Source organism: Notothenia rossii (genome assembly GCF_949606895.1).
Source record: "Notothenia rossii genome assembly, chromosome: 2".
NCBI lineage: Eukaryota > Metazoa > Chordata > Actinopteri > Perciformes > Nototheniidae > Notothenia > Notothenia rossii.
The window spans coordinates 57,407,568-57,420,341 of NC_136904.1; the positions used below are offsets into that span (position 1 = coordinate 57,407,568).

The 12,774-nt window shown below is 40.4% G+C and overlaps 1 long non-coding RNA gene across 1 annotated transcript; it reads left to right on the forward strand.

The window, feature by feature from the left end:
* Positions 1-12,165, forward strand: LOC307028512. The gene is made up of 6 exons (XR_013805002.1): positions 1-279; positions 2,234-2,277; positions 2,379-2,424; positions 5,991-6,288; positions 10,123-10,216; positions 11,226-12,165. It is a non-coding gene; the product is annotated as an uncharacterized lncRNA (long non-coding RNA).
* The last annotated feature ends 609 nt before the right edge of the window (positions 12,166-12,774 follow it).

Here is a 12,774-nt window from a genome sequence, read left to right on the forward strand (position 1 = left end):
AGCCCTTCTTAGACTTGACACAATATAAAAATGTTCGCTTTATTAAATATTTTTAATCAAGAAATAAACCTAAGTATAGTTCATTAGTGTAACACAAATTACTTCAATCAATTCACTTATTAAATGTATTTAGGACAGATCAACTCAAAATGAATTGTTTTCATCTGGGGACCGCCCCTTTGCACATCCCCTTTGTGCATGCGCAACATCCGTTCTGTCTTTTGCCGCCTTTTCTCTGACACTGACTGTGGAAACTGACTGGGGAAAGTCTATTCTTTGGTAAGTATTTTAGTAGTTTTTTAGTAGTCTCTAGTAGTTTAGAACGTACCCTGTTTCCAAGTAATGCCTTTTCATAATATCGACAAGAATATATTTTGCTCCGTTTTTAGTTGTAAACGGCAAGCTAGCTATGGCTAGCCAGATAACTGGTAGCTAGAAGCTAGCTTGCTACATGTGGGTAGCATTGAATACCTGCTGGATAATGGAGATCAGTGGATTGTATTATATTAGATTTCATGTTATTTTCATTGAACACAGTACACCAAAATTGAGTTTATATCCAACCCAAAAAATGCAAAGAGTAATTAAAGTGCATGAGGTAAGCGCCGCCATTTTCTATCATAATGCTCAGGTCTGTCCATCTCTCCTGGCCTTAGTGCAGGCAGGCAGAGGAGGACTGTAGGAGTTCAGTTGAGTTTAGGCACTGGTCTTTTTTTTACTGCCAAATATTTAATCTAAATAATGAGATAATATATGTGCTGAGTCTTTTATGGGTAACTTCACTCACAAGCAGGCACCCACAATTGTGCAGAAACGTAGGCCTAAGTTGGTTTTTTGATTCCATTTGACTTCTCAGAGTAGTTTTAATGCTGCATACTTTTTGCTCGTACTTGAGGTAAACCTTTAGAAAAAGAGTCATCACTTTGAATTTGTTAGATTTGGGTTATTCTCCCGCAGCCCCCTTATATCGTCTCCACACTTAACACAATGGCTAATGCTAAAGCTAACGCAGAACTCCCGTCAACTTGTAATAAAGCTAAAGAGACAGGAGCTAATTTATAGGCTACAGAAGTATTTACAGCGTTGGCCTACAGTGCAGCGGGCTTCAGTAGGTGTGTCTTCTGTTCTGTGAAAATGTTAATAACGGTCGCACACGGTTTAACGTGCTGCGGCAGAGCCCCCCCCCCCTCCAAATTACTTTAAAGTTATGGCAGACCCACTCTACCCACTGAAGCACACGCACACTGCTTGCTTTCTCGCTGGACTTACTGGCTTTTCAGACCCTCTTAGCGACTTTATTTCTAAAAAGCGACTAGTGAAAAATCTAGCGAGTTATTGAGATCATCAGGGGGAAAGTGGGAAATCTACACCAATCTATTATATTGTAATTTATTCCTTCGCTGTTCACTCAGCGGGGTCTCAGCACCGCGTCTCGCCCTCTCCTCTGGCGCTGTGCGAACACAGGCACGAGTGAGATTGAGTTACTATGGTTACAGTTACGCTATTTCTCTGAAACTGTTCAACACAAACAAAAACTGACCTGATCCAATTAAAACGGTGCCATTACTACAGAGATGCGGTATGTTCTTAGGTAATTACAGTGGAACTATATGCTCAATTTAACAGCATAAACACCTAGCATAATTATAGTGTAATAATATAGTATTGTATTAATACATTATAACACTTATTTTGCTTACATTTATTGTACTGTTTGAGACACATTTATATAATTCAAATCCAAAATATTGCAAAAACAAAGATTAAATAAAGAAGCACAATTTTTGTAAACTATTTTAAATTAGATTAAATGTCAATGGTGTCTGTAAAGTGTGAATTTTCCTTTTCTTGAATACTTTTATTAAACATGGTCAACATTCATTTTCAGACGTTTCGTGATACTTTCAGCCTCTTCTGTATTTTCAGATGGTACTGTTGATCATTCTTTGCAACATTTGCCCAACTAGATGCATGTGATAATGAATGATCATACATTTAGCTAGCTAATGGTACATTTTCCGAAATAGTTTTATGTGTTATTAAAATTTCGGTGTAACATATTTGACATGCTTTCATGATTGGATTTCCGTTATGTAGCTTCAGTGTTGATGTAAAATGATTGTTACTCTATTCTAAATGTTAACATTGTATCTGTTTTCTTTGGTGAGAGCTCTAATGCAATCTTAACTAATGCATTTTCACATCTCTAATATATTTATCTCTTATTGTGCAGTTTCATTTGGTTACCAAGCTACTTGTGGCAACCTCCTAATGATAGTAAGTAATAAGCTATTTTGTCAATACTGGCACAAGCTGATCTGTATCATTGTCAGTTGCTCAGTCTGAAATGTGCTAATTGTCTTTATTCTTATTTTCAGATTATGAATGTGGCAGTAAAGTCTGCAGTTTGGAACTAGCTAGCAGGTATTTATTGTTACAACATTTTAGGCAGACCCATGGGCATTTATCGCTATCCATGTCCATACACAGATTGTCCGTGTACGTTTGATAAATGGAGTAAGCTACTAAATCACACATACAAAAGTCATGCTAAACAGCAAACTCCAAAGCCAGTAGAAGTACCTACATTCCAGTGTCATGTGTGCTCTTGCAGAGAACTAGTAGCAGAAAGAGATTTTTTTTCAACACGTCAATGGACTTCTCAGGCATGATGAAACAGTTCCGTGTATGTTTCTTGGATGCACATTTAAAACTAACATTCACAGTACATTCAACACATACAAAAATAGGAAACACAAAGAACATACATTAAAAGACTTTAAAGCCAATGTCGTCAGTACAAGCGGTCAGTCAGACAGTTCAGCAGTTGGGCCAACAGAGTCTGTGGATACAGATCATGAATATGAAACACTAAATTGTGGTGATGCTGCAGAAATACACCTGCCAAATTTAATTGAAGAGGAAATTGCTGGCATTTTATTGAAGTATATATTGTTCACATTCCAAAAGGCAGTTATTGATGAGGTCCTTTCTGAGCTTCACTACATATTAAGTACAGCATCTTTGCCTGTCACTAGAGCTATTGTTTCTGATGTATTACAAAGTCATAAACTACAAGTTGAAGAGTCAGTAGTTGATAAACTTTCCACTTTTCTATGTAAATCTAATCCGTTGGGCATAACTATTGCAAAGGACGGCCCTCTTGCTACTGCATATAAACGTACACAGTACTATACCTCTAATTTTGGGGTTTTAGAACCGGTTGAGTACATACTAGATGCCCAGAGGAATAGGACATTTCAATACATCCAGTGCTTGAATTGGGCAGGTACTCACCGGTACGCAGTACCGGCACTTCTGATTTTTACTCATGTGGTACCGGCACTTCTTACTGAGTACCTTAACTTGCCGGTACTCAGTAAGAAGTGCCGGTACTACCAAAATGCTGGTACTTATACGTATGTATTGTGAACGCAACGCTGCGCAAATGTGGGTCTGACTCTGCCTCACAGAGGGTGACTGGCTGTCTACATGATGTGGCCTGCCGACATGGCCACTTTCATACAGATCATACTAATGCCGTCGATTGGTCTCTGTGTGTCATTCAAGCTCGGGAGGGTGTGTGTTAGTGTATGTGTGGCGCGAGCAAGCGAGAAAGCGCGCGCACCGGTTACGTGTATTGTTGTTAGCATCTGGTGCTACTAGGGCCGTGGGAAGTAGGGGTGCTGAGGGTGCTGCAGCACCCCCTGGTGGAGGACAGGGGATCTGCACTTCCACAAGATTACATTTTAAAAAAATGAATTTTCAGCCTTGATGTAACAACATTCATAATTAAGTAAAGATAACACCCTTTTCACCCCGGTTACATTTTCCATTTGCCCTGTACGATGGGCCCTGTAAGTGATGAAAGTGGGGGATGTTGGCTTATCAGGCGCCCGCAGCTCACAGCCAGCGTGAGAGAGAGAGAGATAGATAGATAGAGAGAGGGGGTGCACCGGTACCGGCGGGGAATGTTGTTAGCTTCTGCTGCGCTAACGGATATAAGAAGCTGTTTCTACAACCAGGGTGGAGGAGAGCTCTCCTGTCAGACTGAGAGACACAGTGAGGTAAAGGACTCTGAGTGTTTAGATAGTTAACTTAGTCCAAGTTGTCTCAGTGGGTCTCAAACGGTTCGGTCACCATTTATGTAAACACATATTTTATTTTGAGGGGGTGGTGATAAGTAAAATATGCATGAATAATAAAAATAAAATGTTAACTAGGTGAAAAAAGGTAAGATAAAGTTGTTGAGAGCTAAAACTAGTCTTTGCTGCTGCCTCAAAGAGGAGCAGGGGGAGATGAGGGAGACAGGAGAGGCTGATTCAGGAGCACAGACACACTATAAATGAACCAAAAACAAATAATTAAACAAGTTTCAATGATTTTTCATATTGGATATGGTATGTTATTGGTTATGGCCATGTACTTATGATTTTATGATTATTTAAATGTATACAGTTCTGTTTCATATGGGTGTAGTCTCTTTATTTCCCCCTCAAAGTGCACCAGATTGATGCATTTAAAGGTGGGGTCGGTAAGTTTCAGAAACCGGCTCGAGTGCACTAAAATTTGAAAGTACGCAGCCAAAAAGAATCCGCCACTTCCTTCAGACTTCCTTACAGAGCACCTCCTCCGCGAGAGCAGGCTGCAGTAACGTTACATATCAGTCAAAGCTAAACACCTCTAGGTTAGCAATACTACACAGCCAAAGCAACTCTGGTTTGACTTCTCCTAGTTTCCACTTTCTTTTTGTTCTTAATTTGTTACATTTTTTCTTTTGCGACCAGTAGACGATGTTGAACCTAACTCTGCCATGGTGAAAGTGGCCGCCTGTTGCTGGCGAGTCATTGAAGTACTGCTGCAATGCACGCCCAATGACGGCACGCCCAATGAGGGCACGAGATACATTTGTGCGTGCACGAGATGGAAGGCTAACAGACAGGGCGGCAATCCAATCCGTTTCCCGGCTAAACGGATTGGTTGTAGTTTTTACAGTATTACGGGTTCCACACATTTTTTTATGGATTTTTTGTCAAAGCACTGAAGATATTCATTGCTATTGGGATGTTAAGAGTATTCCATGGAATATAACAAAAAGTGTATCTCGAGCCGGTTTCTGAAACTTACCTACCCCACCTTTAAGTCCAACATTTAAAAAATGTTTTACCGGGGGAGCATGCCCCCGGACCCCCCTAGAGGATTTGAGGTCCGCCCCCACTTAAAATATGTTCACATTGACAGGTTCCTAAATAGATTTGCAATTTTTTTTAAATAGTAACCCATCTCCATATGTTTTTTTTTGGGTAGTAGATTTAAACTAGAGGGCTATCACTATGGGCGGCAACACTGTAAATATTGACAAATAAATCCAGCAAAATGGCACAAAAAACTGGTAGTGGCCTGGCTGGGTGTATAATTCCCGGCCTGACTTATTGTCCCAGTCCGGCCCTGATTGACGCATGACAACAAATATGGTCTCTTTATTTCCCCCTCAAAATGCACCAGATTGATGCATCTACTGTAACTTCAATATTTTAAAAAAAATCTTCCCGGGGGAGCATGCCCCCGGACCCCCCTAGAGGGTGACTGGTCCACTCCACTCTTATAAAAATAGCACTTTACCACTTCCCCCCTTCTAATCTCAGATGCACCCCGAGTCATTTTGTTTAAGTACAGTGAGCCTTTCTAAAATATAAAGTAATATGACTTTGAGCCAAATACTTGTTTTTGGGCTGTTTAAATAAATTTACTTGAAACAGTTGCTGATTTAGAGTACTGGCACCTTTTTAATTCCAATTCAAGCACTGAATACATCTCTCTTACAATCTTTGCAACGTTTGTTTGTATGTGTTGACTGTTTTTATTATTGTCTATAACGATGAACGGCGCCACAATCGCAATTTGCCAATTATCCTACGTCCCAATTTGGTAATAATTCTGATAAATAAGTAACACATTGTTGTATTTTGTTTGTCAATAATATTTCTAAGGTGAATGCAGAGTTTTTGCGCATCACCACCAAGCCACTGCAATCGAAGTTCATGTATCAGCTGGACCACTTTTCCGACAAGCTGCTACAAATCTTCACCAGCAAAGGAGGAGTGAAGGGGAAAAAAGATAAAGGAAGTCCTTGCAATCACAGATTTGGTTAGTACAAATGCATTTTTCGTCAGATACCATGTCCTGCTTAGGGACATTTCGACTGATACGACCTTTCTGGTCTTCAGACAACCGCTCTGTCGCACCCACATTAACTAAATTCTCTCCTGATTTGTGGACCCTGCTTTAGTGTGACAACATTGTTACGGCTGCTGCCTTCCTGGTCGTCTGAGTGTTTTCAGCTGTGTGTGTTCTATGTAAATGAGCTGTGCGGTTACCCTCCCGGCATTGGCTCCCATCTCCTGGTCCGCCCCTGAAGATTGCGATGGGAGCACGCCGGGCTCGACGCACTCCAATCGCAGCGCACCGCCGGCGCACACCGCCGGCGCACACCTGCTGGAGATTATTACAAAGCTTGGGGACAATCATTCTGGAGGCTCTGTAGGTGGACAGATGCCTCTCGCTACTTGCTCTTTGTTCTGGGGTTAAAACTTGTGTGATTAGTAGTGTCTAGAGTAGGTTAGTTAGAGTGTAGAGTAGTTTAGTTAGTGTTTAGAGTTAGGATTTGTGACTGTTGCCTTTAGTCTAGCTGTGTTTTTGTATAGATTCTTTGTGTTAGTTGTACCACTTTTAGAGTGAGGTTTTGTTTCGTTCTTTATTTAGTATATTAGTATGTATTTTCCCTGTATGTCTTTAGACTCCTTTTTAGAGCTCTCCTTTTGTTGGTTATTTGTCAACCTGTGCCCTTTTGGCCTTCTTTGTTTGTTACAGGCTGCATGCCTGCCATTTAGTTTGACCAGCTGTTTAAAATAAACGCTTATAATTAATACCAATTACATACTGGTGTGTGTTGCATTCCTCTACCCCTAGTTGGGATGTAACATACAGGCACAGGTTGACAAATAACCAACAAAAGGAGAGCTCTAAAAAGGAGTCTAAAGACATACAGGGAAAATACATACTAATATACTAAATAAAGAACGAAACAAAACCTCACTCTAAAAGTGGTACAACTAACAAAGAATCTATACAAAAACACAGCTAAACTAAAGGCAACAGTCACAAATCCTAACTATACTCTAAACACTAACTAAACTACTCTACACTCTAACTAACCTACTCTAGACACTACTAATCACACAAGTTTTAACCCCAGAACAAAGAGCAAGTAGCGAGAGGCATCTGTCCACCTACAGAGCCTCCAGAATGATGATTGTCCCCAAGCTTTGTAATAATCTCCAGCAGGTGTGCGCCGGCTGTGCGCTGCGATTGGAGTGCGTCGGGCCCGGCGTGCTCCAATCGCAATCTTCAGGGGCGGACCAGGAGATGGGAGCCAATGCCGGGAGGGCAACCGCACAGCTCATTTACATAGAACACACACAGCTGAAAACACTCAGACGACCAGGAAGGCAGCAGCCGTAACACTCCCCCCCTTAAGACACCAACCCACAGGTTTTGCGAACCTAAGCACACTAACGAAATTCCTAATAACACATACATCAGAAACTCAACCTGCCACACTAACGTCACAAACTCAACCTGGACAAGCATCGGCCAACACATTCTCTGAACCCTTTAATGACGGGTGTCTACTGTTGTAGTCCCGCACAATCAGAGCCCATTGCAGGAGACGCTGGTTGTGCTTGGACACGCTGGGGCAGAATATGAATGGATCGTAACATGTACACATCACAATTGGCCAAAGGCTGGGTCCAACATCAATCTTAACATGTTATAGAGCCAACACTAACACTAATATCCGATACACGAGCTGACGCTCTCGGGTTACCGGGAGTGTCGAGAAGTCTAGAGGCTTGTCTGAGCCGGCGTGTTGTGCTGGTCTCATGACATCCTCACGAGGGGGAGCCACAATTTCTGGCTTCTCCTCAGACACTGCTTTATCTGAAGACACAGGCACAATCACAGGATCAGACAATGGGACATCAGGGTCACGTTTACTTGCCTGTGCGCGTGCGTGTGTAGCCAGACCAATGCCTTTAGGCGGAGATATTTTCTGCCGCTGTTCCTTGCGCTTCAACGCTGCACAGTTGGCGATGACATGTCCAGGTTTGTGACAGTAAAAACACTCCCTCTCTTCTCTGTTCACGTTACACACATTTGCTGGCTGAGTAAATGGTGTGGCTGACACACGGCGGGATCTCTCAGTAGAGACAGGGGAAAACACAGTTTTATGCATCAGCACATACTCATCAGCTAACACAGCGGCAGCAGAGAGAGAGTTTACCCTTTGTTCGTTCACGTACCCAGCAATGCGATCAGGCAAACACTTCTTAAACTCCTCCAACATGATTAATTCCCTCAGAGAAGAATAATCCGTAGCTTTACCTGAGGCAATCCACTTGTCAACCCACATCCCTTTTACTCTGGCAAACTCCACATGAGTTTGGTTAGGATCCTTCCTAAGGTCTCTAAACTTTTGTCTGTAAGCTTCAGGAACGAGTTCGTATACTCTGAGGATGGCAATCTTCACCAAGGCGTAATCTAGACTGTCCTCCAACGTAAGAGCTGCAACTGCTCCCTGAGCTTTTCCAAATAATTTGCACGTTACCATCAGCGCCCAAACTTCAGCCGGCCACTGTAGCGCTGTAGCAATGCGCTCGAATGCGCTAAAATAGGCATCCACCTCAGTCTCACGGAATGTTGGCACTAACGAAATATTGTTACTCACGTCAAAGACAGGTGGAGGAGGTGGAGATGGCAAGTTTCTTCCGGCAGAGTCAAAAGCACCGGATGCGCGCAGTTGGGAGTCTAGCTCCAGCTGACGAATCCGGATCTGGACTTCCTTATCTGCCTCGATTTTCTTTACCTCCAACTGAAACTGATACTGCCTGTCTTGCTCCTTGTCTTTTGCCTCAAACTGAAGTTGCCTGTCTTGTTGCCTGTCTTTTGCTTCCAACTGAAGTCGGGCGAGACGGACTTTAAGTTTATTCCCTTCCCGGGGATCAGGACTACCAGGAGACGGTGGACTATAGCGAGGCGGCACAGACGGTGCTTTACACTGCTCGCTCCCCTCGCTGTCACTACCCTCTCCTTTAGCACGGACATTTGGCACAGTGAGCTCAGCTTGTGCAGGCAGCACCAGAAAACTCCTTTCCACCAACTCATCCACCACCAGAGCCTTTAACTCTTTTTTTAATAATTGTTTTGCCACTGGGAGACCAAAATGTTGCGCTATCTCATATAAGTTGTTTCTACGACACTGAACTAACTGCTCATGAGAAGGACAGACCAAAAACGACTCCAAATCAAAAGTTGCCATACTCAGCTAAAATTGCACACAACCTTACCAATTTGTTTTCAGCTGTACACAACCACTTGTAACCCCAGGAAAGTAGTTAATATCCCGGATGAGCCCCCATGTATGTTACGTCCCAACTAGGGGAAGAGGAATGCAACACACACCAGTATGTAATTGGTATTAATTATAAGCGTTTATTTTAAACAGCTGGTCAAACTAAATGGCAGGCATGCCGCCTGTAACAAACAAAGAAGGCCAAAAGGGCACAGGTTGACAAATAACCAACAAAAGGAGAGCTCTAAAAAGGAGTCTAAAGACATACAGGGAAAATACATACTAATATACTAAATAAAGAACGAAACAAAACCTCACTCTAAAAGTGGTACAACTAACACAAAGAATCTATACAAAAACACAGCTAGACTAAAGGCAACATTCACAAATCCTAACTAAACTACTCTACACTCTAACCAACCTACTCTAGACACTACTAATCACACAAGTTTTAACCCCAGAACAAAGAGCAAGTAGCGAGAGGCATCTGTCCACCTACAGAGCCTCCAGAATGATGATTGTCCCCAAGCTTTGTAATAATCTCCAGCAGGTGTGCGCTGCGATTGGAGTGCGTCGGGCCCGGCGTGCTCCAATCGCAATCTTCAGGGGCGGACCAGGAGATGGGAGCCAATGCCGGGAGGGCAACCGCACAGCTCATTTACATAGAACACACACAGCTGAAAACACTCAGACGACCAGGAAGGCAGCAGCCGTAACAACATCAACACCAGGAGGGAGTGCATCCTGAGAAGCCTTGTAATATACCTAAATGAAGATCCAGACTCGTTTTTCAAGGAGTATCTGGTAAGTTTATACAATATTTTTCCCATGTAGCGTTGAACAGTGTTACCCTAACTTATTAATACCATGGCATGTATTTATAATGAGAACATCCTATGGCACACCACCATTCATACCCAAGGCGAGATGTCTATAATGTCAACTTCTCGCTTGTGTGTATTACTTAAGTATCTAACCTGTGTATCCTTGTGACTATTATTATTTTTGTTGTTTTGTTTCCCATTGTAAAGCGTCCTCGGGTCTCTTGAAAGGCGCTATAAAAATTAAAATTATTATTATTATTATCAATAAATAAATGATTGTAAAAATAAATACAGGAATAAATAAGGAAATAAATAAATAAATATGGATATTAATGAATAAATAAATGTATACATTAATTCAGGGATAAATAATAAATAAATGCTGGAATAAATACATTTAAGAATAAATAAATGTAGAAATAAGTAGGTAAATGCATAAATAAATATGGTAATAAATAAACGTATCAATTAATACAGAAATGAATAAATACATTCTGAAATAAATAAATTCTCGAATAAATAAATATTGAAATACATAAAGAAATAAGTAGGTGAATGGATTAATAAATACAGAAATACATGTTTAAATTATTACAGGAGTAAATAAATAAAATAATAAATAAATTCTGAAATAAATACAGGAATAAAATAATAAATATAGAAATAAATAGGTAAATGTATGAATAAATAAGTAAAAGTTGATAAGCAAACAGGACATACATGGATAACTATCTTTATTAGATTCAATTTATTTCTACATTTTTGTACAACTATTTATTTCTGTATTTCAGGCTCTAAATGTTGATAAGGTTGGAGGTCCTTATCTCAGTTTAAAGCAGTATTGGTCAATTAGGCGAGCCAGACAGAAGCAAATCTGCTTCTCTAAACTGCAGTTGATGGTTTAAGAATGCTTATTTATATTTCATACACAGTTTTCTGTTTGTGGCGTTCAGCTTTTTACTTAACATACGTGTTTGTGTTGTTTTCAGGCCTCCACCACTGACGATGCAGAGAGGGACATTTCCAACACAGTCATGGGGATTTACACGATCCGAAGAAACGGGGATGGGGGGCCAGAGGACGTGGGAATTGTTATCCAAGGCATTAAAGTCATGGAAAACGTAGGCAGTGTCATTGTGGGACTCATCATGCTCTTGGGGCTCATTTATGCCCTTGATCTCAGCTTCCCGGACAACCTGAAGTACACCTTTGAGTTTCTACAGAAGGTCGTAATGAACTTGGATGGGCACAAGCTGAATGCAAAAATACAGCAGCTGAAAATCAAGCAGTTTGCATAAGAGGTGAACAAGTGTATTGTCAACTTTCCTTAACAAATATTTAGCTTTTTTTGTAATTGTAGGTTCAAAGAAAATGGCTAAACTACACTTATTCAATTATCAAATATACTGTAGGGTTTGTGCAGTGCGCTCTTTTATATATCAAAACCACCCAATGATATTCCCTGTTTGGAGAGCAGTGCAAAGCATCCACCTTTTTATAGTGTCTTTGTTGTTTGTGGCACTGGGAGATCTAGAATAGCTGGGTTTTCATTTTTCACCAGTTTCGGCACTGTTACGGGAGAGCTATTTACACCATTTAAAAAATGTTCTTTAAAAAAAATATTTTTACATCTTGCTCTGTGTTTTCAAGTAGAGCTAATATTGAGATGTGTATATAAATACTGATGTTGAATTGAGGATTACTGTCACCTTCCTCATCCATGATTGGCATTATTATTATTTTTTTTAGTTGCTTTTATCTCCTGCTCAGTCTGTTTATTGATATGTTTTATAAAAAAAGAAATGCAGACAGACAAATAACTCTGACAGAGAACTTTGACACTGTTTACACAAGGAAAGTGAGGATTGGCTATCCACCTCAAGGTGTAATTGTTATCTGAGAATTTTCAATAAAAATATCTCAACTAGGTTTTGTGTCATGAGTGTCTTAATGGGGGAGAAAGTGAAAAATAACTATATTTTTATATTATTTATTTACCAATTAATTATATTAGTTTGAGTTGGACAAATGTAAATTCATTTAATTTACTTAACATAATAATTTTATTTCAGCTTTATTTGATAAAAATGAGTTGGACTAACTCAATTCAATTTTATTAAATGGATGTTTTTAGTTTCAGTTGGGGCTACGAATATTTATTGGATGGAAATCCTGCCCACAATTGAATTGAGTTCATCCAATGAGTTATTTTTTTGAGTGAATATTTATAAAAAATGTCAACACGTTCATTTCAAATCCATCATTCAATGGTCTGTTTGAACTGACAGGATTGAAATTGTGAATTGTTAGTTATATTAGCTTATATGAGCAGCCATGTTGACATTATTGGCGACTCCCCCCCTTTTACACATCAACATATGTGTAAAAGAAAACCCTGTGCAGGAAAAAAACATTTATTATTTCCACAATAAACACTTCAGAGAGAAGGCGTGTTTCTCTCCTTCATCCAGTCCTAAAAGAAAACAGAATCTTGAGATTTTGTTTGAGCCCCACACTTTTGAATTTCCACCTCCTGTG